The following is a 25,526-nucleotide window of genomic DNA, read 5'->3' as shown; positions in this document are numbered from 1 at the left end:
TGAACTGAAAGGAAGTATTTGCTTTAAATTTTGTGTTTTGAAAAGGGAAAGTGAAAGTGTTTATCTTTTAAGTAGTTTTCGAAGCATTTGTTGCATTCAAAATAATCAATGTGAAATAGATTTTCACGATTATTGAGTTGTTTGAATTCTCTTTTTCTCTTTTGTACTAGATTACATTGATTACATTAAAGTGAAAAGGAAATCATAATTATATATTAAGGTAGATGGCTTTAAGATTTTACTTTTGGCATTGCATTTGGAAGATGAAAATGAAAGTTAATGGAAGGTATTTTTGCATGATGCATTATTGATTGAAAATTCTTCCCTTGATGAATCTAGCTTTCATTGAAAAGAAAAGTTTTCCTTTTCTCATATAGTTGCATCATAGGTGTTCAAGTAACATTTCTAAGCCCTTGAAATCAAAAAATAATTTTAAGATTAACTTTAAAAATCTATTAATCAATCTAAGGAGCCTTTGAAACATTAACGCTTCATACTTAGTGTTCTAGGCTAGATACATATTCTGATGTCTTTAAAACTTATCAGTTGTAATTCGCTCTTGCATTAGACAGTGCTAGCATGGGCTTGTGCTCTCCATACCTTCGAGTATATAAAGGGAGACCCTCATAGGTTGCAAAACTTTATCCATAGGAAGCCAAGTTTGCCACCCTGTAAACGTGATACACCAAACACAACATTCGGGGAGATTTCCTGCATGTACGTCAAGTCCTTGGTAAATATATTTGCTGAGTTATATATTGCAGCTCACGTTTACTTAATACTCCTTTTGCCTAGAGTCACCTGAGTAGTCATTTTGATCTTTTTTGATTCTTTAAATTTGAACAGATCATCAAGCACTTGTCCTTTCAAGCTCGCTAAAGTTACGAAAGTGACTAGAGTCATCTTTTAAAGTCCTTTTATCGAATCTTAAAACATGAGAATTAAAAGTTTTTGTTTCAAATTCTAAAATTAATTGACCACAGAACAATATCCTTCTTGTGGAAATACTCCTTAGTAGATCTTAAGTTGATACCAATGGCAACATTTCCCAAGTCTACTAGTCAAGGAAACCTCTTTGATGGGAATCCTAGTCCTTTTCCTTCTATTGAGAGTGGGATCCCCCGAGAGTAGATTTGGAGCTAAAAGCCCATGTTTGAGTCAAATATTGTAATAAAATGGTAAAGTATCTGCATTTTGTGGTTGTGGAGCACGAAGGTGTCATGTGTCATAAAGGGTATTCCACCCTTAGTTTTGTAAAGTAAATTCGGCTGTAATAGATCTACCCATGGTCCGCAGACCATGGGATTGTATAAAAAGAGCTAAGCTCTAAGTAGTTTGAGAGACAAAACATGTAAGAGACTCATAGCTTTGAAGCAAGAAGTCTAAGTCTTGGGTTGTAGTATAGGTAGAGGCTCTGCAGCTGAGTGCACAGAGGCCTAGGGTAGAAGTCTGCAACTGAGTGTGCGGACCCCTGCAGCTCTCTGCGCAAGGTAGATAGAGTCTGTAATCACTTGGAAGTTATCAATGAAGGGAATTATTCGGAAATTTCTATGTCTTTGTTTTGTTGATGTATTTGAATATTTTATGTATGAATTTCCTTTATTATGCTTATATGATGTGCGAATGACTACCATTACATTGAATAATTGAACACAATTACGAATATCTATTTACGCGGTGTTAACTATAGCTATTTGATCAATACAACTAAGACACTTAGAGTAATTTGGGAATCTGTACAGACCGCTACCCTAGCAGCACGAAAGTATCTGCATAGTAGGTTAGGGCTGTGCGAAGGTTGATTGTGTCCTTTCACGGAGGTATTAAAGGACAAAATAGAGGGCTCATCTTGCAAGCCCTAAAGCGAAGCGACCTACACAAAGGCAGGGATAGAAGGAATCAAATGATATCATAACCATCTCAGGGTGAAAAAACTTAGTTCTAGCATCCCCCGATATTGCTTTGGGTGAGATTTCGATCCGTGCTCCGCGGGCTGATGCCGAAAGGGCCAGTAGTGTAGGGATTTTCCTGGCTAATTAATGTTGAACCTGGGTCAGGCCCCCTCAAGCCAACAAATGGTTCTGTTGCTGGGACCGAAATTTTCATAAGAGATGTGTGATGTTGTATCACTGGAATCCAACTAAGAAGGTGATCGGAGACTGGTTCGATAGGAAGATCCACGAATTCATGGCAGAGGAGAACAAAAACCTGCGATTAATAAAGGAACAGTGGCTGGACAGATACTTGTATACAGAGATCCACGAGATCTTTTTCTGCTCTTTCCCTATTAAGCTATGTGAGTGGGTCGTGAATCTAGCAAATAGCCAAGGAAGGTGGAAAATTTATGGTCCTATTGTTTAGACCCCGGAGCTAGTACAGAATTTGGAAGCATCTGAGGACAAGGTCACCCACGATGTCGATCATTGGCTCAATCACATCATAGGAGGATTTGTGACTGAATTCATGGTCAATAGCTTAGTCATCTACAGCGAGGTGGAGCAACGCTTTTTCAAAGGAATGCGACATAAGTACGTAAAGTCTTTGAATACCTGGATTAAAATGCTATTGCATGGAAAATGAGTTATGTAGCTACCTTGATGTTCGGAACTACACGAAGCGGAAAAAGTTATAGGAATGAAGAGAAAAAGGGTCTAGAGTATAGTCCATTGATTTCACCTCCATGAGGTGACGAGAAAGGGATAGCGAAGGTTTCTCCATGACGTGCTATTCAGTTAATAAGGCAATGATTCCTGAAAATACCACCTCCACCCACACCACCTCCAACTTCACCACCATCACCTCTAACTTCACCCATACCACCTCCACCTGCACCACAGTTCAGTATGGCTAACACAGTAAAGCTACGTTTATTCAAAGGCTTGGGAAATGCTGGTCCGGAATAATTCTGGTTTGTTGTGAAAGCTATATGGGAAGCTCAAGGTGTTACAAATGATCATATAAAGAAGGCGACATTGGTTAGTGCTCTACAAGATCACGCACTAACCTGGTATATCAAGTACTCTAATGATAACTTGAATGTTGGAGTGGTAGACATCGAGACAACAATAAATAGAGAGTTCAATAGGCCTAAATCTGAAGCGCAGTCGATTATGGGATTAAAGGAGATCGTGATGAAACCAGGCAAGATTCCTTGGGAACTAAATCAGAGGTTGAAATGTACAATCCATGAAGGCAACATGAATTTGACAGATGGACAACATCGCGAGTGGTTTGTGGCTCCGCTACTACCACACTTAAGGGTCACACTATCACAACAAAAGATAACAACTCAGGCGAAGGCCTTGGAGATTGCAATGAGACTGCATGAAACTTCGATGCAATATCCAAACATGGGGCTTCAGTAGATCCATGTGCAGCTGAAGAATTTATGCCTTGAGATGCAAATTCTGAAGCAGGACAAAACGGCTTGACTAGAGGTGTGTGAGGAGGTATGGTGCTTGAAATGCAAGAGTCAGGGTCATGACAAGGACCATTTCTAGGGTTTTTCAAACTATATTGTAGGAGGAGGGCCAATGCCTTTAAGGCCAGAATCTCAAGCAAGACTTAGTGTGGGGCCTGCATTATTGTGTGCTATATGTCAAGTAGCATGAAAACGTGCCACAGATAACTATCATATGCTATAGAAATTTGTACAGACACCACAATAGTTGTTCTGCAACTTCTGTAGGTCGGTAGGGCATGATGAGCGCAATTTAAGGAGTTATGAATTGATGATGGATAGAACTCCCACTTATAGGGTTCAAACCAAAACCCAGCCCCCTGACCAGAGTGTAGGGATGGCGAGGATAGGATTTCAGGGGTGCAGATGAGGCCGAGGCAGAGTAGTACCTAGCATAGGTCAGGGATAGTTGATGTGCTACAATTGTGGAGGACCAAGAAACTATGCCCACTATTGCACTAATCTAATGCGTCTGTTGTGCAAGTATTGCATGATGTTTGACCATGAAATAGAAGATTGTCCTACGCTAATAGCTAGGATACGTGACAAAGGGGCGCTACCACATCTGCCAACTCAGAACTTGAAGATGATGAGGTTTGAGCTACGCGAAGAATATTCGAATGTAAACATAGTGCTCCGAAGTGGAATTGCGACGAGAGATGATAAAGGGAAACAACCAGAAGATAATGCGTGGATCTGCAAAGCTCCAGTGAAGGAGGCTAAGTTCGATTTGGAGCATGCACGTGAAACCTTAATGGAAGCTAAGAAGAGCTTCGCTGAGGCCTCCACCTTAGGAAGCAAGGATAAGCCTGACCAAGAGATGGACCCCTCTATGCTCACAACTTTCTTGGAGACCTGTATGAAGTTACTTCACGATAGTAAGGTTGTGAAAGGGTTACAAGAGCTCATTAATAGATGCGATGTAGATGAGACTCACCGCGTAGATAGGAGAGTATGAAATGGATCAAGTTATTTTGGACCCGGGGTCAAATGCGAATGTCCTGCCAAAGTAGACATGGGAACAGATGGGGAGACCCATGTTGCAATGGTCTATGATTCAGCTAATAATGGCGAATCAACAGAAGATCATCCCCATGGAATAGTTGCACGGGGTGATTGTGGATATTGAAGGTGTGAGCAGGCTAGCTGATATTGAAGCAATAGAGATAGTGGATGACATCAACCCCTATCTTGCACTCCTTGGAATTGACTGGGCTACCGATATGAATGGGGTAATAAACCTAAAGAAGTGAAAGATGATATTTGAGAAGAAAACGCTATACGTAATAGTACCCCTCGATCCTGCCGAAGGATCATGCTATACAGAACCAGTCCACGATTATGAGAGTGACGACGATCTGGATTGTATCTATGAGATAACAGTTCGAGATCAAGATTGGGTGTATCCCACCATGGATGGATGAATTACTTGGGATCGTGAGAGTTCCTACACTTCAGACTCTGATGAAGAGTTAGAATGCTGGTAGAATTGGTTACATGAAGTAATTACGCTGAATTGAAACATGATGGCCTAATCGTTGCACTGTGTGTCCTTAGAGGTATGAAATCTACCTACTTATGATGGATTGAATGAGGTAGATATCTTTTTGGATGCATTTGAAAGAGAGGTACCAGAAAACTAGCGCTTCCAGGTGTTGGACTAGGCACTGTGCACTACGACCACAAGATGGTGGGGTATGCATAAAGGAAGCTTTGATGATTGGTATGAATGTAGGAGGATGATGAGAATTTGATTCGGGAAGCGTAAGATGTGAATGACAGACAAGTATGATGGGCGGGATGATCCATGAATGCATTTGGCTAAATGGACCCAGGCTTATGGAGAAAAGCCCCAACCTGAGTGGGTGCACTTGTTCTGTCATACCCTGGATGTTGTCCCAATGAATTGGTATGTAGAAATAGAGATTTTCCATGGTATAGGTGAATGGGAAGTTCTACACGAGGGCTCTGTGATGACATTCAGTTTTGAAGATAGGTTTGACTATATTGATGAGGCGCTACTAGAAGTGAAAGCAGTTATCTTCCAGATACCACAGGATCCTTTAGACCTGGTTCAACCTTAGTGGGCTACTAAGCTAAGTCACGTGTTGGAATGCTATAATGTGACCACTAAAGAAGAAGATGAGGATCTGCAGAAAATTAACATTCCGGAAATAGAAGGTTACCGCGAGGTTAAAGGACCACATTGAGAACCTTGATATAATCGCGCCATTGAAAATGAAACAAGTGAATATTGGTATGGAGGCAGAACCCAAATTTGTGAAGATTGGAGACTGTTGGGACGACGCGACAATGGATAAAGTTGCTGAATTGGTCTGTGAATACCAGGATTTATTCCCTACCAATTTTACGTATCTGAAGGGGATAATCGGGGAACTAGGAATGATGAATATTACGTTGAATCTTGATGCGAAGCTAGTTATGCAAAAACTTTATCGTCTCAATCCAAAATATAAGGAGAATGTCTACTTAGAGTTAGACAAGATGCTCACAATAGGCATCATTGAGCCTGTGGAAGAATCTGACTAGGTAAGCCCAATGGTGGCACAAGAGAAGAAGGAGAAGGATGAAATAAGGATATGCATTGCTCTCAGGAAGCTAAATGATGCTTGCGTGCATGATCCTTTCCCAACTCCATTCACTGATGAAGTGTTGGACAATGTAGGTGGCCAGGAAGCATATTCCTTCACTGATGGGTTCTTGAGATACAACCAGATCAAAATCACACCGGAGGATAGGAGCAAGATAACCTTCACGACTGAGTGGGGTTGTTTTTAGTACATGGTAATACCATTTGGATTGAAGAATGTACCTACGATCTTCTCACGCATAGTTGTTTTTGCATTCAATGAATTTATTCATAAGTTCTTGGAGGTATACTTTGATGACTGGACTATGTTTGGGCTGGTAAAATGCCATGTATCAAGTTTGCACCTAATGTTGGATACCTGTCGAAGATACCAGATCACGCTCAATCTCAAGACGTGTTTGTTTTGTGTTCCTTTTGGGAACCTATTAGGGCATGTGGTTTGCAGATAGGGACTAATGATAGATCCTGCAAAGATAGCGGCGATATTGAACTTGGAAGCACCAAGGAGTGTGAAGAAGCTATGTGCTACCCTGGGACATATGGGATATTACATAAAGTTTATCAAAGGCTATGCCTAGATCACCATGCCTATGGAGAAATTATTGAAGAAGGATGTCACGTTTTGCTGGAATGATGACTGTAAGAAGAGCTTGGATATATTAAAAGAAAATATGGGCATCACGCTGATTTTAGTCTTCCCGAACTGGAAGAAATAGTTTCATGTGCATGTCGACGCATCATGTATAGCGTTGGGAGCAGTACTAACACAGGCTGGCAAGAAGGCTTGCACCATCCTATTATGTTTGCAAGCTGAAGATTATCCAAAGACAAAAATAACTATTCCACCACTGAGCGTGAAGGGCTAACCATGGTGTAAGCTCTTCAGAAGTATAGGCACTACTTGTTGGGAGGCCATTTTAAGATGTATACAGATCACTCCATGCTAAAGTGCCTGGTCAATAAGCCTGTGTTAGGTGGGAGAATCTGCAGATGGCTCTTATTGTTCTAGGAGTATGATTTTAAAGTTGTTGTGAAGCCTAAATGACTGAACGAGGGACTAGACCATCTTTCATGCATTGAAATAGGCAAAGAGCCCACTAATTTGGAGGAGGGATTTCCCGACGCGGAGCTATTTACTGTGTGCATTGCGGATAGTCATTTTGAGGATATAATACATTTCCTAACAACAAGAACTGCACCAGAAGGGTATACTGTCCAACAAAAGAAGGAATTAATGGTGCTCACAGTAGATTTCTCTATCATTTATGGGCATCTATACAATATTGGGATTGATGAGATATTGCGACAGTATGTACTTGAGTTCAAAAGAAGCACCATCCTCGCGAACGCTCATGGGGGTGCTATAGGAGGACATTATGCAGGAAGAGAAACTACGCAGAAGATTCTACGCATAGGGTTGTGGTGGCCAACCCTCCATCAGGACTCAAAAGTGTATTGAAAGGGGTGTGATGTGTGTCAAACGACTAAAATTCCATCGCAGAGGGATTAGATGCCTTTGAATCTACAGATGATAGTGCAACCCTTTGAGAAGTGGGTGATAGACATCGTGGGAACCATTCAACCTCAAGGAAAGACAGAAGCAAGATACATTATCACCGTGCTGAAGTGTTTGACTCATTGGGCAGAGGCACAACCTGTGAACAATTGCACAAGCACTATCGCTGCAAAATTCATCTTTGAGCATGTATTGACATGATTTGGATGTCCGAAGATCTTAATGAGTGATCGCGTTATGCACTTCATGAATGAGACGATTAGCACACCCACGGAGGAATTTTAGGAATACCACCAGAAAAGCACACCTTGTCACCCACATGATAATGGGACACTTGAGGCATTCAAGAAAGTGCTTGAAGACACAATGAACAAGGTTTTCAATGCTCAGCGAAGCGATTGGGACCTATGCATACATGCAATATTACGGGCTTATCTAACGACATGCAAGAAGTTGATTGGAAAACCCCCCTTTAGGCTCATCTATGGGGTGCAAGTGGTAATGCCTATGGAGTATATTGTGCCTAGTCTGTGCATAGCAGTGCTCATAGGTATGACGGATTGTAGAGCCCTCGAGGAGAGGCTCACATAGATGGATGAACTTGAGGAAGAAATATTTTTAGCTGGATTTCACCAACAAGTCCAAAAGCAACGCGAAAAGGCATGGCATGATCAGCACATCAAGCTGCACACATTTAAGGTAAATGACCTAGTTTTGTTATATGATAGTAAATTTGATAAATTTCTAGGAAAATTTAGAATGCACTGGTTAGGGCCCTATGTCATTAAGGAAATTACCAATGGAGGGGTGGTACAACTGGTCAAATTAAATGGAGAAACCTTCCCAGGAAATATGAATAGCAGTCACTTGAAGCCATACAAAAGTGGTCTGGCCATGTGACTAGATGAAGGTGGCACAGTATTAACATTCCAAGCAGCTAAAAGGAGGCACGGGACTATAAACTACACTGCCCGAGTTGGGGAGCTGCGTGATTGGAGGATGGTGCGAAGCAAGGAAGTGTCAATGGGTTCGTGACAGCATGGAGGGACCTACGCTACCCAGGGAGAAATCACGCATGTTAGACGGTGGAAGTGAGGCAAATGGAATAGGCAGCTGAAATTTAAGATGAAATTTATGGCTCAGATCCTTGAAAATCTGCCACCAATTTGGCATTAGTGAATTGATTTTGGGGCGAACGGTTGGATTTGAATTCAAAATTCCCTATAAATTGCAAGTGGATGTCTAGCAAGAAACACTTGGCATTTTGATAATTGAGTTGTTGAGTTCTAAGGTGCATATGAATCATAAGAAATAAAAGCTTCTAATAGCTACTGGGGTATTTGAGACTTTGCCGACTGTTAAGGGAAATGTTCCCCTAGGGCTTTTGGGCTAATACCCTAGCAAACCGAAAGTTGACAATACAGAGAAACACAAATTCCACACAGCCATTATGCTAGCATAAGAAAATTCTATGATAAGGGGTGTACCTGAGGTCCTACATTTGAGAAGGTCCTTTTTCTCCTTTGACCTACAAAACAACCAATTCAAGAAGGTACAATAGTATATGGACTAAACCTTATAAAGAAACCATCTTCATATTGTAAAGAAAGGTAGTTAGTTATGAATGTTAAAGAACCATTCATATATGAATTCTAACATGAATATCACAAACATGAAGAAGATTTATATCAGGAAAAAAGACGTGTTTCTTTTATTATAGACAAATAAGGTACAGAAAAGAACAATTTCACCTGAGTCGTCCTTTCGCAGGCTCCAAGTGAAGCCTTCCTCCGGATTCGCCCAGTCTCAAGCCTTTAACAAACTCCTTCCATGACTTGCTCCATGATATCTCAAGTAGTGGATGGACATCAACACACAAGGAAACAAGGGTTTCCTGTAAAAATGGGGGAAGTGTAGGAGGCATAAGGATCTTCAGACCTGGTCAGGGAAATCTCAACATAATAACCTTTCTCTCTCTTCTCTCCTCCCTTAGGCTTTCCCATTGAATCCTTTTTATACTTCTCCCAAAGTAGTTTTTTAGTTGGCAGTTGGTTGGGAACAGTTGGGCCACGGGCACTAACAGGTGATCAGTAGGTAAAACCTGCGATCTCCGCCTGAAATTAAGGAGTTTTATATTTTTTTAAGTTTTTTAATACATATACGCGGGTTGGGTATACACCTACCCATGTATACACGCGTTTAACTCAGAGCAATGTCACGTATAAGGGAAAAAAAATTGTTTTTTAAATTTTTGGACTAGGTCTAGAAGGAGGGGTTGCCCTAGGCCATGAGTGCAGCATCACCAACCATAAGAGTGAGATTTGGAGCTATAACAGATGCCCCCTAATATATGAGGTTAGAAGGGGTACATGATGGCCAAAATGTATTAAGCAAGTACATGGAAAGGAAATATGTCAAAAACCAAGAAGGACTTCACCAGAGTTTAGCCTGCCAAGCCACAAAAGGAGATTAGAAAGAAACACTGTCTGAGGCGGGCATACCTGTGCTCAAAAAAAGTAAAGCATGTCCGCATATCAAGTACAAGCAGATCCACTAAGTATACAAGTATAAATGACTGGAAAATACATAATGGATCATCTGATCATGATCGAACAAGTACATGTCTGAATATCACATATAAGAATGTCAATGATGGTGAAGGATGAACCAGATCACTGATATCAAGAACTGATCACAAAAAGTACCAACTGAGCATGATGGAATAGGATGGTACTACACTGCAAACTTATGTGCGAGCATATAGAATGTCACCATGACTATCTGCAACATATAAGGTGGAGTGGTATCAACTAGCAGCAACAGGAGAAACTGTCAAGTGAACCAATGAATGCTGATACAACCTGAGGTCTTCACCGACTGCCGTGGTACATTTCTACACCATGGGAATAAATGATCTGAAGTTGACCATGTGAGAAATCATTTGATTACCGGTCATTGATGTATACCATTAACAAACACGAGACTACTCACCGATAATGATAATGAGCGTCAAGGTACCTAGTATAATCCAATAAGTGTGAATAGATGAGCTGGAGTTGAACACCTGTAAGAATCTATCGATCAGGAGACAATGATGGTTTCCCACTGTCGATAGAGAAGGAAATACCACTAATGACTGCAAACCCCAAGGTACTGCCAAATGGACTCTAGATCTTTTCCCCAGAGCAATGAGTTGGAGTTGATAGGGAAAGATCCGCTAGAAGGAAGGCATTAAGGCATCCTTCATCAATTTAGCACAAGTGTAACCCGTAGGCCAATAATGTAGAAGGAATCGGATGAAAGAGATGTAGTAACCCAACCGAAGTACGTTTCCAGTGTACAAAAGATGTGGCTAGCGCACATCAGAAACCCTCTGAACCAACCAATAATGGAAGCTGACACAGAGGCGAGGTATCCACCAATAGGGTCAAATGGAAACCAAGGTACTACACGAATCCCAATGTGTGATAATGTAAGCTGATGTCAAACATAAGGGAAACCACTCAGTCAAAGACCCATGATACTGATCGATGCTGAGCACAAGGTGACCTATCAATAATGAAAATAGGGCCAGGGTGCGGCTCTAGGCCTGTCCTCAGAGCAAGATGTCGTCGTCAATAAGGACAAGACCTGCCAGCAAGAAGTCAATGGAGACCATCTCAAACCAGCACGAGAAAAGGACCAATATAACTGATGTGATGATAGACATGATACTGACAACCAGAGATGGCCGACTGAAAAATGAGTCAAGAGACACCGCAGAGAGGCTGATTCAGGCTAACTTCCCTTGAACAAAAGCACGACTCAATGTGACTATGTGGCAGCATATTATGACTCTGTATAAGTTCGTCATGCAGGAGGCACGAACAAACCCTCCATATGATTGGAAGAGATAACCAATCGGGGGAGAACTGACTCAATAACAATGTTAAGGCATACCTAATTCAAACTAAATCCCACCCAAATGGAGGAGAATTTGCTTTGAGTTCCTTGTTCAAGGGCGACACGACTGACTCTAGCTGCCAACAATAAATGGAAATACTGTCCCATTCCCGCTCTTTTTGGAATATTTAACTTTTTTGTATTTTTCTGTTAAGCTTGAAAAAGAATAAAATAATTCTATGGTACAGTGGAAAGAACGAGTGTCGGTGAAACAGATGATCTAGCTCCTGGGAATGGAACGTTCCTATGCTCAATGCAGGGAGGTGAGAACTAGTCAGTGACACTCAAAGGTGTGTTCCTTCCACGGGTCAAGGTGTGTCAAGCTGCAGAAGTCAAAGGTATGCAAGGTTGATTTTGTAGTTGTCATGGTCAAAAGCTGGCTTAAACACGAGTCCAAGTGAAGATGGCTCTAGGCCAAAAGGTGCAAGTAGTCAACATGCAATGTAGTAGTACAACTCAACACAAAGGAGCCTCTAGGGTATAAGGCCAGAACGAAGCGAAGAAGCAAAGAGGAATGAGTCTTCATCACATAAGTCATGGCGGGACTACAGAAGACTCCCGAGCCTACTAAAATCAGAGCAGCATGGGCAACAAATGTCAGTGAGGTGCTAACTATGATGCCCATGTAAAGGATGGCTCTACCATCGTGTCATGATTTAAAGAATCGGCAAGTGAAAATGGCTTGCAAACCATAAGTGAAAATGGCTTGTAAAGGATGGCTCTACCATCGTGTCATGATTTAAAGAATCGGCAAGTGAAAATGGCTTGCAAACCATAACACGATGGGGTCGACCCTATGGCAGATGTATCGACAAATGAAGGCCAGTATGCATAATGCAACGGAAAAATGGTGTCCCTAACCTATATGCCAATGAGAAAACGATACCTGCCATGACGGGTCAGCAGTCATGGAACCGTCTCGAAATTGTCGAAAAAATGTCCAAAATGTCCTGAAAATCAAACCATTCTCGAGATTCCAAGCTCCCAAGTTAAAAGTCACATGAGGCCAAACAAAATAAAATTTTGAAAAAATTTTGCATTTTCAAAACCTATAAAAGAGCTTTTGGACTCACCATTTTCACCATTTGAGTTTGAGAGCAAAGAAGTGGAGCAAAAGGAGCAAACTTCCCATACACCAATTTCAACCGTTCAGATTCTTCAAAAACCTCCAGGTAACTCTTATACTTGTCTTGCAATTGATTGTGACTAGTTTTAAGATTTTTAATTAATGTTTTACCGTTGAATTTTTTGCCAAAAATTTCACCGCGGCATATACACGGGTTGGTAATATGAAACCCGCGTACACGCGGGCCCTATACACTATTGTGTGCATAGGGACCCGCGTATACGCCGCGAAAATTTTTAAACAAAAAACTAATGGTTGAAAATCGTTTTTTCTTCAGGATGCTGGTCACTTGGCGAGAAAGAGAGCATGTTGCGGTAGATGATGAAGTCATGAACGATCCTGATGCTTTGGATGCCCTACGGGGATGTGGTTTGCTTAAATTCTTCAAACTGTTGAATATGAAAGAAAACACACGTCTACTTGAGATGCTCATTGATTACCGGAATATCGAGGAGGATGCCTTTATGATTGAACAGATGCCACTCATGATAGAAGTGGGAGATATCTATTTCATCACTAGCCTTTCCCGAAGGGGAGAGGTAGTACATTCCCGGGGCAAGACACGGAGCAATCTCTCAATCGAGGACTACGTATAGATATATTGCCCGAGACATCCCAAGAAGGTTGGCAGTCAGATTTCCATCACACATGTGGTGAGTTTACCGCTGAGGATAATCCTGTTCACTATAGCTCGAGTGAACAGGTCAGCTTCTCTACACCAGGCATCACAGCTAACCATGAGCGTGGCAGTCGGCTCTCTCACCACTGTATTTGACTGGTGTACTCCTCTTCTGGCCAGTATGAAGAGCCAGCTCACTTCTATCAAGAGGGGACAGACCAAAAACTTTAGATATGGGACTATTCTATGTTCTTTCTTTTTTGAGAGGGTCCCAACACTCTGCCCTAAGGTAGTAGTTTCCATCAGCACCCCACGAGATCCACGCATGGGCAGGTGGGCTGATCTGATGAAACATCTAGGGGGTGGAGACATCCCACAGACTGCATTTGATGATGAGTTCTTTACCTGGTGGGATCAGCAGATCATCGCCATAGATGACTACCCTTATGCTGGGTTGGATTTCCGAGGAGATCCTGATCTAGCATTACCACCGACCGCAGCATGGGGTGACATTGGTAAGTATTTTTTGATTTTTTGATTTTTTTTTATTTTTCAAATATAATAATGAATTTTTGAAAAATATTTTTGATGGGATTCAAATGACTAATATGATGATCATGTTCCAGATATTGGGCCGGTACGACTAGATGGGTTCCCGCGGCATGGACGGCACGGCCGAGGAGCCGAAGAGGTGCCTGCTGATACAGAACGACTTCTACATACCGTTCAGTGACACTTGGTGAGACTGACTCACCAAGTACCGATGGCTACCGTAGAGGAACTTCATGAGGATATGCATCGTCATGTGGTTGGCATGCCACGTGACTGGGTTCGCACTTTTTGGCATGTGGCCAATGCAGTAGTTACCTACTTAGCTGCTTATCCTAAGCTGGGGCATTAGATATACCAAACATGACTATATATATATATATATATATATATATATACAATTCAACTTTTTGATGCTTGATTTTATTGTGATGAATGATTGATATGCCAGTCTAATGCTTGATTAGCGATAGAATCAGCTAACCAATTATGAGATCTTGGAATGTGAAAATAATTAGAATAAGTAAATGATCTTTGCAACAACCTCACCCTTAAATACTCGCGATATAAACATGGATCCCTTACCTGATAAATGTTATTTAATTGTGACACTATCAATTGTGAATCAAGCTAAACTACCAACGAGTCAATTCCATAGAAAATTGCCTTGGATAGTAAATTAATGACGACAGTATACTCAGCCATGTTGTTTCAAGCGGGACCGATGCATACGCCCCTTGATACCATCAATTGACTAGTTGGATAATAGAGTACCCAAGTTGCGGAAGCGAGATTCTAAGTGTGCCGACTAGCACCATCGGCGAACCCAAAATAGACCAAGTCATCCATCAACACCTGCCACAACAGACCAAAAAGTGTTGATATCAAAAAACTCTCGATGAGATATGTAAAAATATACATAATGTACAAAGAAGCCATTGCCTAACTCCTACTTAAGCAAAGTACTTCTTTAGGTAGAGCCCGTTTTGGGGCTCCGCCAGCTTGCTTCCCTCAAAATCAATTAACTCATACGACCCTTTTTCTAAAACTCGTTTAACAATGAAAGGACCGTACCAAATAGGCTTAAACTTGCCTGCCCCCAAGGTGTCCTTATCTTGGTCATAGACTAAGACAAGGTCACCTTCAGAAAAGACTCGAGGATGGACAGCTTTATCATACTACGTTTTAACCCTTTTCTTATGAGCCTCATTCATCGTGGCAGCATCTCAACGCTGCTCATCGAGATGTTCCAAGTGAAGGAGGTGCTCTTCGAGACTTGAAGTCTCTGGAAGGAGCTCAACAACTAACTTAAGAGATGGAATTTCACATTCAACCAGAAAGATATATTCCATCCCATAAACCAATTGAAAAGGTGTAAAACCAGTAGCAGTCTTTATGGAGGTTCGGTATGCCCAAAGAGTCGGATACAACATAATGTGCCAATTGGACCGATTTTTGTCGATTGTCTATTGTAGGATTGTCTTCAGAGTTTTGTTAACTGCCTCGACCTATCCATTATCCTGAGGATAATAAGGAGACGAATGCTCCTGCCGGAAACCCAATTTGAGAGCCAGTTCAGACATTAGTTGATTTTGGAAATGACTGCCATGGTCAGTGACAATCTCTCTCGAGATACCGAATCTTGAGATAATCTGATTAAAAAGGAACAATGTTTCCATGTCACTATCATTTTTATAAGCGGGCATGGCTTCGGCCCACTTCGTAAAGTAGTCTATAACCACGATAATATATTTGTGATTCCCCGCTGAAGGCAGATTGCAAATCGTAAAATCAATACCCCACTTAGTAAAGGGACCAACGGTGACAACAGGAGAAAGAGGAGCTGGATGTGCGTGCATCTTCTGAGTATAAATTTGACATGGGTGACAGTGTTTGACCGCTTCAACACAATCTTTAAAGAGAGAAGGCCAAAAATAGTCGGCATGCAAGATGCGTTGGGTTGTAGCAAGCCTTGATAGATGACCACCACAAGCTCCACTGTGGCAGTCATTTAGCACTAACTCTGCTTCCTCTAAGGTTAAACAGTGCCAAAGGACTGAATCAACCCCTTGACGGTATAATGTATCACTAATGATAACATAATTTTTAGCCAGGTGACGTGATTTTCGACATTCATCCTTGGAGAAAGTAGAGGGAAACTTCGAAGTCTGGAGATAGACAATGATATCTCCATACCAAGGGTCGAGTGAAGAGATGAGGAATAAATTTTCATCGGGAAAACTTTCCTCATAAACAATATCCTCTCCACAAGACAGCTCAGAAATTAGCTCAGCGAAAACCGTGGATTTCTTAGACTTAGCAGACAAGAACTCGAGATCAAATTCTTGCAAAATGACTATCCATCGATTATATTTGCCCCAATCACTTGTCTATTGAGGACAATTGAAATGGATTAATCACCGCTAAGACAAAAGTTTTGCGTAGCAGGATATAATGACGGAGCCGTTGGACAGCATGGACAGCTGCCAAAGCCAACTTCTCAACCGGAGAATAGTGAAGTTCAGGACCTATTAAGCCTCGGCTCAAATAATAAATCACATGCTCTGTGAGAGCATCATCTTCCTGAACGAGAACCATACCAATGGTTGATTCAACTGCAGTGAGATATAAAAGGAAGTCCCTACCATAATCCGGTGACTCAAAAGTGGGGTAGAGACTAATGCCTTTTTCAAAGCATCAAACGACCACTGCACAAAGTCATCCCATACAAATGGAACTCCTTTCCGTAGCAAATGCATGAACCCTCTAGTGATCTTGGCATAGTTCGCTATAAACCATCTTAAGAAATTAGCCTTCCCTTGAAGACTTTGAAGTTGTCGAACTGAGGACGGGGGAGGCAATTGAACTATTGCCTCAACCTTGAAGGGATCAACCCTAATCCCTTCATTTGACACAATGAACCCTAACAACCGACTGGACATAACGGCAAAAATGCACTTGTTGGGATTCAACTAGATTTTATAAAAACAACATCGCTCGAAAACCATTCGAAGATGACTAGGGTGATCAATTCTCTTTCGAGAACAAGCAGTGAAATCGTCCAAGTATGCTTCAATGATATGTTTGATGTCATGGAAAGCATATGACATGGCCTGCTAAAAAGTGGCTCCAGCATTTTTAAGACCAAAAGGCATCTTTCTATATGCAAAGGTACCCCAGGGACATATAAAGGCTGTCTTATGTTGATCTTCAGGATGGATAGAAATTTGATTATAACCAGAAAAACCATCCATGAAGGAAAAAATCTCATTACCCGCACACTCATTGATAATCTGATCAAAGAATGGTGTGGGGTAATTATCTTTCGGACAAGCCATGTTTAGGTCCCTAAAATCGATGCATACTCGGATTGTTCCTTGATTTTTATCCACAGGGACTAGATTAGAAACCCAATCAGTAAGAGGAACAGGGTATATGAAACCCGCCTTTAGTAGCCTCTCAACTTCAGCTTTGATAGCTGCTGCTTTCCTAGGATTAACCGGCCGAAGCCTTTGACGAACTGGTTTGGCGTTTTCATACGTCTTGATCTCATGTTGAACTATATAAGGATCAATGCCAGACATTTCTTCATAAGACCAAGCAAATACATCTCGAAACTCCTTGAAAAGGTCGGTGTAAATTTGAATTTCTTCAGGGGAACATTCGATTCTGATGAAGAGATTCTTGATCACCATAGGGTCCCTAGAGATGTTTATAGGTATTGTTTATGAAATCACCCACATATTACCTTCGACACAAACGTGTGCTAGAGCCAAAGGATTTGACACCATACAAACATCACTAGTAAAGAGGAAGAAAGTATGAACGATGGTGTAAGTCTTCCCAAGGTCGATCTATACCCATCATTGCTTCGAGGATTGCTTCTTTAGAAGGTAAAACATAATCTAAGCAGTCCAAGATAGAGGTAGAATCAAGGCTCCAGGCCGTGGCCACATCACCATCTAACTCCTCTTCGGAAAAAGGAGTAGAGTGGTCGTCTGTAGAGTTAACGATAGACTGATATCTAAGCTCAGCTGTAGACATAGGGAATGCCATTCCATTTACTTGTCCTTTAGCTAATGTGGTCGTAGGTGAAGGTAAGGTCCAAGGGTCTGAAAAATAATGAGTTCAGAAGAACTCTTCTCGAGGAGACTCCTTAGATGATGAAACGACATTGATTCTAGCGATAGGAGAGGGAAGATCAAAAGTACCCATCAATGAGGAATACATCCCCACTCCTAGATTCTCAGTAGGTGGACGAGGGTTATCCACTAAGGGAACAATAGAGTCAGAGATTGCTTGAGGCTCAACTAGAAAGTAATCCAATTGATCAACCTTAACGATTTTCCTTTCATGAGGAAAGCAAATGACACGAAACAGAGTCGAAACAACGACATCCATTTCGTATACCCAGTTCCTTCCTAAGAGGAGATTGTAGTCTAGGTTAGCATCTATGTCTTCTACTTCAATATTGACGACCTTCCCCCCAACACATATACGAAAGGTCGAGATAATCCCATGCGGCTTATGAGAATGACCATCAAATGCAGTCAAGACGGTAGTGAAGGAACAACCGAAGGTGATCCAATAGCCTTCCAGCATGACATCGACATGACGCACGTGGAAGCTCCTTCATCAATAACAGTACGAAAAATGTTAATTTTCCGTCATGTAGACTTTATTTGGAAATCCATATGATGAGGGAGTCGCTTTTTGACATTTAACATGTCGAAAGTGAGCACTAAAGAGTTAGTTGGATCAACTTCCCCAATCGCGGAAAGTAAAGCACTTCGTTGAGCCGGACATGACTAGAGAACCTCTAAAACGGACATGGCGCACGGACTCTGAGCCAGATCCTCAACAATGGAGTAGTTCTGGGTGGCCCTAGCATTAGGATTAATAGTCGTGTGTTTAGTGGAACCTTTCAATATCCGTGGTATAGTCTCGACAGGGGGTCGCTCAATATGAAGGTCAGTATTTTCGGGAGCAGTCTTGTCCTTGGAAGTTTCAGCTTCACCGTAATCACATGAACGAGTAGCCACATGGATGTTAGAACCCATCATGAAAATATTTGATGATTTTTCTCCTTCCTGGTTGCCCCCTGCGGAGGTTCTAGGGTTTGAACTTGCGCCAGCAAGAAGTTGCTGCCCTTGGGGAAAAGGGTTGGTTAACACAGCCTGAGAATTAGAAGTCCCTTGCTACCCTAACAAGAGCTGAGCATCTTCAATCTTGGGGCAGAGATGAGTTAAATGGTCTCCAACGCACAACTTGCATGGAAACTTGACTTTCTTTCTAGACTCATTTCTACCACCACCAGCATTATTGCCGGATTTATTTGCGTCAGCCTTCCCATCTTGGTTCTTTTTCTTACTTCGTCCTTTCTTTTTCCCATTGGAATTTTGATTTCGTTTAGGGTTATCAGATTGGACGGCATTAATCGAAGAGGTTTGGGAAGCAGGAGGGTTAGACGATGTGACTTGGTTGTTAGGAGAAGTTTGCAAAGACAACTGCTGTAATTGGCTCAACAAGTTCACCGCATTTGTGTCTACCAATCCAACAATACCATCCACATGGGGACCTGGCTTCGGCTTGGCTATATCAACCTTAGATCCATGAGCATTTGGAAAGTATTTTTGTAGGATCCCAGACTGAGAGTAGATCAATTCTAATTGTTGGGCCCTAAAAATAGCTTGCTCCTCATAATAGACTCCAGACATGGAGACATCCTTAGAGATCTCAGGTTGTAAAAATTTCAAAAACCATTCGAGACGGTACTCCGGAGGGATTTCAGCTTTAATGAGCCTCCTTCTCCATCTCCATTCCTGAATGTGGTCAGAAATGTGAGTTGCCTTATCCTGACAAAAAGTGGCCAGAAGTTCAGTTTCGGCATCATAACGAACAGGCAACTGGAAATGATTTAAGAAAATATTAGCTAAGTCAGCGAAAGATGTAAAGCTGCCCCATGGCAACTCTATATACCATTTTGGCTGCATTACCAATCAAGGTGCGTTGAAAAAGTCTCAACCTAATCGAGTCATCAATAAGGGAGTTCGATGAGCACCACAAATGGAATTTGGTTACATGGTCTCTTGGGTCTTCACCGCTCTTCCCTTTGAATTTTGGAGTGTCTGAAGGGAGTTTGGTTGGGACCAGAGGCCAGGCCAGATTGTGTTTGATTGGATCGTTTGTTAACTTAGTGAGATCTGGCAAATTCAAAGTTTCCAGAAACAGAAGCCTAGGAGGACCTTGGGGATTCCACCCAGACTGGGCGGAGCTCCCAAAGTTCTGAAAAGATTGGCCTAGATTTTGGAAGGCACCAGGCTGCCCGAAGTAACCAACAGAACCGACTGAACCAAAAGGTAAGCCTTGTGATCCAGCAAAATTCAGAGTTTGACCAACTCCGGCCGCAAAGCCTCCATACCAGCAAAGCTTCCTCCTAAAGGATTATAAGGACTTGATAACCCCTGATACGGATTCCAAGTTGAAGCTAAGGGAGGAATAATTTGGAATGAACTAACTGTGGAGTACGACCTATTCCCTTGTTGGACAAAAATTGGATTCCCAGTTCCCATGCCACTAACCGCAGGGTTAGTCCAACCTTGGAAAGGATTGCTGCTTTGTCCTGTAGAAGAAAAAGGCATAGATCCTACTGTCGGGTTGGAATGTGGTATATGACCACTTCTGAAAGGAAAACCCTAGAATGAAGCTGATCCACCCAACATGGACGTGGCAGCACTAAACGGAACTGACGGAATACCCTGTGAATGTGTGCCAAATGGGAAGAATCCAGAACTAAAAGCATTGGTTTGGGAATTTCCACTTGTGGACAAAATGGAGGTAGACCCAACTAAAGATGCGCTAGCAAAATACCCAAACAAATAAGCAGAGGAGATGGAAATCGTTCCTCCCCCTTGTATTGATGTTGGAGTTTACATAGTTGTAGCACTTGTAGTAGAAGCCATGCTTCCAGTAGTGGTCATCGACGGTAAGTGCGTAATGTGACCTGGACTTGACTGTTTATGCATCAAAGTGCCAATGTATTGTAATACTTTTGGATGGCTAGATGGTAGGGGAGAATTCGGAGCTGCTAATGACTCTGAGAGTTCTTCTACCTCTATGTTATTCTCTATTTCAAAGAGAACTCGAGAAAGAAATGGAGTGTTCCTTTCTTGTTTTGCGGAAGTGTCAGGCCTTACTTGAACACTAATGCCCATGAGAGGAGGATCAATCATCGATGCATCAGCTGCCGTGGAACGAAATCCACCGGCAGTATTACCTCTGTGCCTTCTAGGAGAAGGCTCTAAACTTGGTGGTGAAAGACCACAAAGTCTTCGAGACCGTCTAGGTGATTGGTCAGCCACTTTGAATTTTTTGTTAAGATCTAACTAAAGACTCAAAAAATTGAAATCTAGGCCAACTAAGAGCACAGAGCGCACACTATAAAGTCCCTAAAGATATCAGCTAGTCAAACAACTTCCAAGTATTTCTAGTCTGGGTGATTAGGACCAGATACCAAAATACAAGAAAGAGAATTAAGGGGCATTCCGAAGATAGTTTGGGATAATGACAGCCAGTCCTATCAGCGAAGGTAACAGAGGAAGTTACGTTGACCTCCTAAAAATAGCCTACGCCGGTGCAAAACCCCAAGCTTCGCAAGGGTGCCCTCCAGTGAGAGTGATGCAACGTCGACCTCAGGTGCCACGGGATTCCCCTCCGTAGCCACCTGTGTAGATCCCTAGGAGTAGCAACTATGGATACCAACTCGTCGCAAAAGCCAGGCGGAACAGTCGTGAGGTAAGTTCAAACAAGTAGGAGAGGGCGTATCTCTCTTCCCTGTCTTCACAGACCCTCGTGCTTAACTCCCAAATCCGGAGTTTTCCTGGTCTTCCTAACGCTATTGGATTTTCACTCACTATTCAGAGTCCTATGTTTGACAATTTAAATGGTCTTGGAGGGTTAACTCTCCACTCGCCTAATCCAAAGCCCTAAAAATCCTAAAACTTGTTAGTGTATCTAACTCAATAATAAAAAGTTTTAGTGAATTTTAATTAGCGCTTGATTTTAAGATAGGTTGTTCTTTAAGTCACGGGATAAGCAGAAGTGAAACTAGTGGTGTTTTGACGCAAAAGAAATTGATAAAAATCAAACTACATACAAATGCCCTTGTTTTCATTTTTCGATGAAAAGAAATTTCTACAGGGTTCAGAGGAACTTCAAATAAAACAAATTTTTCTTTTATTTTTGTTAATTCAAGCTTCACACTCATAAAAGTTAACAAAGCTATGAATGCCTAAAAATATGTACAAATCAATCCTAATGCAACAAGTATATGCTGATGCAAGACTCAAAAGTACTCTAAAATCAAGAAATGTAAGTTGCTTGCTTATCAATTTTTTTTGTCACTTAGAATGTTTAGATGGAATATGAGTTACTACCATTCATTTCGTCTAAACACTAAAAACAAGTTTCAAGACAAACAAAAAGCACTTTCATTCACTAAAGGGAAACCAAATCAAAACAAAGTTCAAGAAAGCAAAACCAAGTTTTTCAAAAAGTTTTCTTCAAAAGCAACAACAAAAGAGTCTTTTCAAAAATGCTCTCAACAAAATGAAACTTTATGATTGAAGAATAGGCAACAAACACTTTTGCAAGTTGACAACACACAATGGATGAAAACTCAACAAAAATAAATGTGTTTAAAGATGCTCTTAACAATCAAAAGCAGCAATGAAAGCTTTGGCAACAAAGACCAAAAATATCAAAAAGATAAATCTCAAGAAAGTGTCAATCAACAACTTTCATGAAACAAAAAGTGGATGGTCACAAAAAGCAGTTTTGTCAAGCAAACAAAAAGTTACCAAAAACAAGATTTAACACAAAGATTGAGATCAATCTTCCTGCCCTGATGAATCAGAGCAGCCAAGATTCCCAACAAGAAATCTTGCGTGCTTAAGCGAAAAACGATGACGCTTGCAAAAACAAAAACAAGACCAACACTTCTTACAATCAGAGAGAATTTGGAATCAGATGCTTGCTGTAAAACTAACAATTGACACTGGAAAGTGACTGTTTAAGATTGAATCAAACTAGTAGACAGACCTTCACAGACAAAAAGACTTAAATAATCTTGAAAATTGCAAGATATACGCGACTGTACTGATGTACAGATTGCGTGTATATGCAACTGTGCCTAAGGAAACCTGCGTATACATGGGTTCACTTAAGGAAACATGTTTATATACGCCTCTGTAAGCAAGAAAAACAACACATATAAAATATTTCAAGAAAGAATAAAAAACAGACTGAAGAAACTGACCAAACTTACAATTCAAGAACAGACTACACAGCAACAGTAAGAAAACAGGCAGCTGAGCCCTGATTGGCTTGAAAACACTCAAACTAGGAACAACAACAGTGTTGTCCCCAATGGAGTCACCAATTCTATTAAGGGAAATGTTCCCCTAGGGATTTTGGGTTGATATCCTAGCAGACTGAAAGTTGTCTATACAGAGAAACACACATTCCACACAACCATTACGCTAGCCTAAGAAAATTCTATGATAAGGGGCATACCTGAGGTCCTACGTTTGAGAAGGTCCTTCCAGGGTCCAAACCCTTCTTGGAGTTCCTTTTGCTCCTTTGACCTGCAAAACAACCAATTCAAGAAAGTACAGCAGTATATGGACTAAACCTTATAAAGAAACCATCTTCATATTATAAGGAAAGGTAGTTAGTTATGAAATTTAAACAACCATTGATATATGAATTCTAACATGAATATCACAAACATAAAGAATATTTATATCAGGAACAAAGACATGTGTTTCTTTTATTATAGACAAATAAAGTGCAGAAAAGAACAATTTCACCTAAGTCGTCCTTTCGCAGGCTCCAAGCGAAGCCTTCCTCCGGATTCATCCAGTCTCAAGCCTTTAACAAAATCCTTCCATGACTTGCTCCATGATATCAGAAGTAGTGGATGGACATAAACACACAAGGAAACAAGGGTTTCCTGTAAAAATTGGGGAAGTGCAGGAGGCACAAGGATCTTTAGACCTAGTCAGGGAAATCTCAGCATAATAACCTTTCTCTCTCTTCTCTCCTCCCTTAGGCCTTCCCATTGAAACCTTTTTATACTTCTCCCAAAGTAGTTTTTTAGTTGGGAGTTGGTTGGGAACAGTTGGGCCATGGGCACTAACAGGTGATCAGCAGGTAAAACGCACGATCTCTGCCTGAAATTAAGGATTTTTATATTTTTAAAGTGTTTTAATACATATACGTGGGTTGGGTATACACCTACCTGCATATACATGCGTTTAACTTAGGGCAATGTTGCGTATAAGGGAAAAAACATTGTTTTTTAAATTATTGGACCATGTCTGGAAGGAGGGGTTTCCCTAGGCCATGAGTGCAGCATCACAAACCATAAGAGTGAGATTTGGAGCTATAACACCGACGGGAACACATGGATTCTTGCAGAAGATCATGTCAACACCCCCAGAAATTATAAATATATAGCAAGTAGTAGAAGAGCTAGCATAGGAAATGGAAAGAGAGGAAAAAGTAGCTACTCCTAAAGTGGCTGAAGTATTTAGAGGTCCCTTAGTCAACGAGAACACTGAGATTGAAGCCAGCCCCAACCAAGGAAGCTAGGAAGAACAAGAAGGGAAAGAAACCTACCATATTGGTGCACACCTCACCAAGATGAAACCCAAAAAAACCCACTGCACAGGAGAAAGGTAAGGCTATAAACCTAGAAGTAGAGGAGGAAGATATAGAAGACATCCCGATGGACGATGAGGATATGGGAATGGAAGTAGAGGAGGTTGAAACCCAAGGTCCAGACCCTATTACATGGTTTTTGGAGTATGTCTCTCCATGCAAGCCTACATCCAGGGTTCCAAAGGACATTGATGAGAGTAAGACTCCCCTAAAAACCCCTCTGCTACAAGATGAAATTGCTTTTGACGGTCCGTGGGTGCTGATACTGAAGCTTGAAGACTCGGACTTGGTAGACCATGTGAAGTTCCCACACTTGGTGACCGAGCAGCTAATGCGCTGCATCATAGACGTGAATACGAGAATGATCACATTGGAGTTAGTGGCCCAAGGGTGTAGAGAAGGCAGGGTTGTTCAACCTGATTTGGGTCTTGCACTATAACCGCACTCCGGTGACAGTTTTGTTCATCAAGCAACGTATGTGCTTGGTGCGTGATGAGTGTCTGTGGTTGGAGGAGCTGATACCCGTCATAGATAGGTTAATCAACTGAATAATGTGCCTACCATATATAAGCGAGAATCTAGCGACGATCTTTGGTGGCAAGGTTGGCGAGCAGGCTCTTACAGAATCAATGAAGGAGAAATTCAAGTTAGTGAAGAAGTAGAGCGGGTACGCTATCTCTAGCATATGCGACCCCGCTGTGAAGGCAGCCAAATAGATCCTTGCAAGGAAGGTGATGCAGAAGTGCCACGCCGATGAGGTGCCGATGCTTGTTGTCACGCTCACACAGCACTACATGGAAGGATTCTAGTTTAACTGGTCAGAGTACCTTTGCGAAGAGTTCTTGGTGAGTTGTTGCGAAGCACAAGAGCTCAACAAGACGTTCCACTACACATGGCTCTTGCTGTCGATTGTACTAGTAGCATGGAAGATACCAGAGGACATCCACTTCCCTTCGGTCATGCCAGATCTCCCTGAAGCAA

The sequence above is a fragment of the Pinus tabuliformis genome, chromosome 3_1, assembly GCF_031772625.1.
Source record: "Pinus tabuliformis cultivar Carrire ecotype Pingquan chromosome 3_1, CPIR1, whole genome shotgun sequence".
Taxonomy (NCBI): Eukaryota; Viridiplantae; Streptophyta; class Pinopsida; order Pinales; family Pinaceae; genus Pinus; species Pinus tabuliformis.
Note: the sequence above shows the minus strand (reverse complement) of the source record.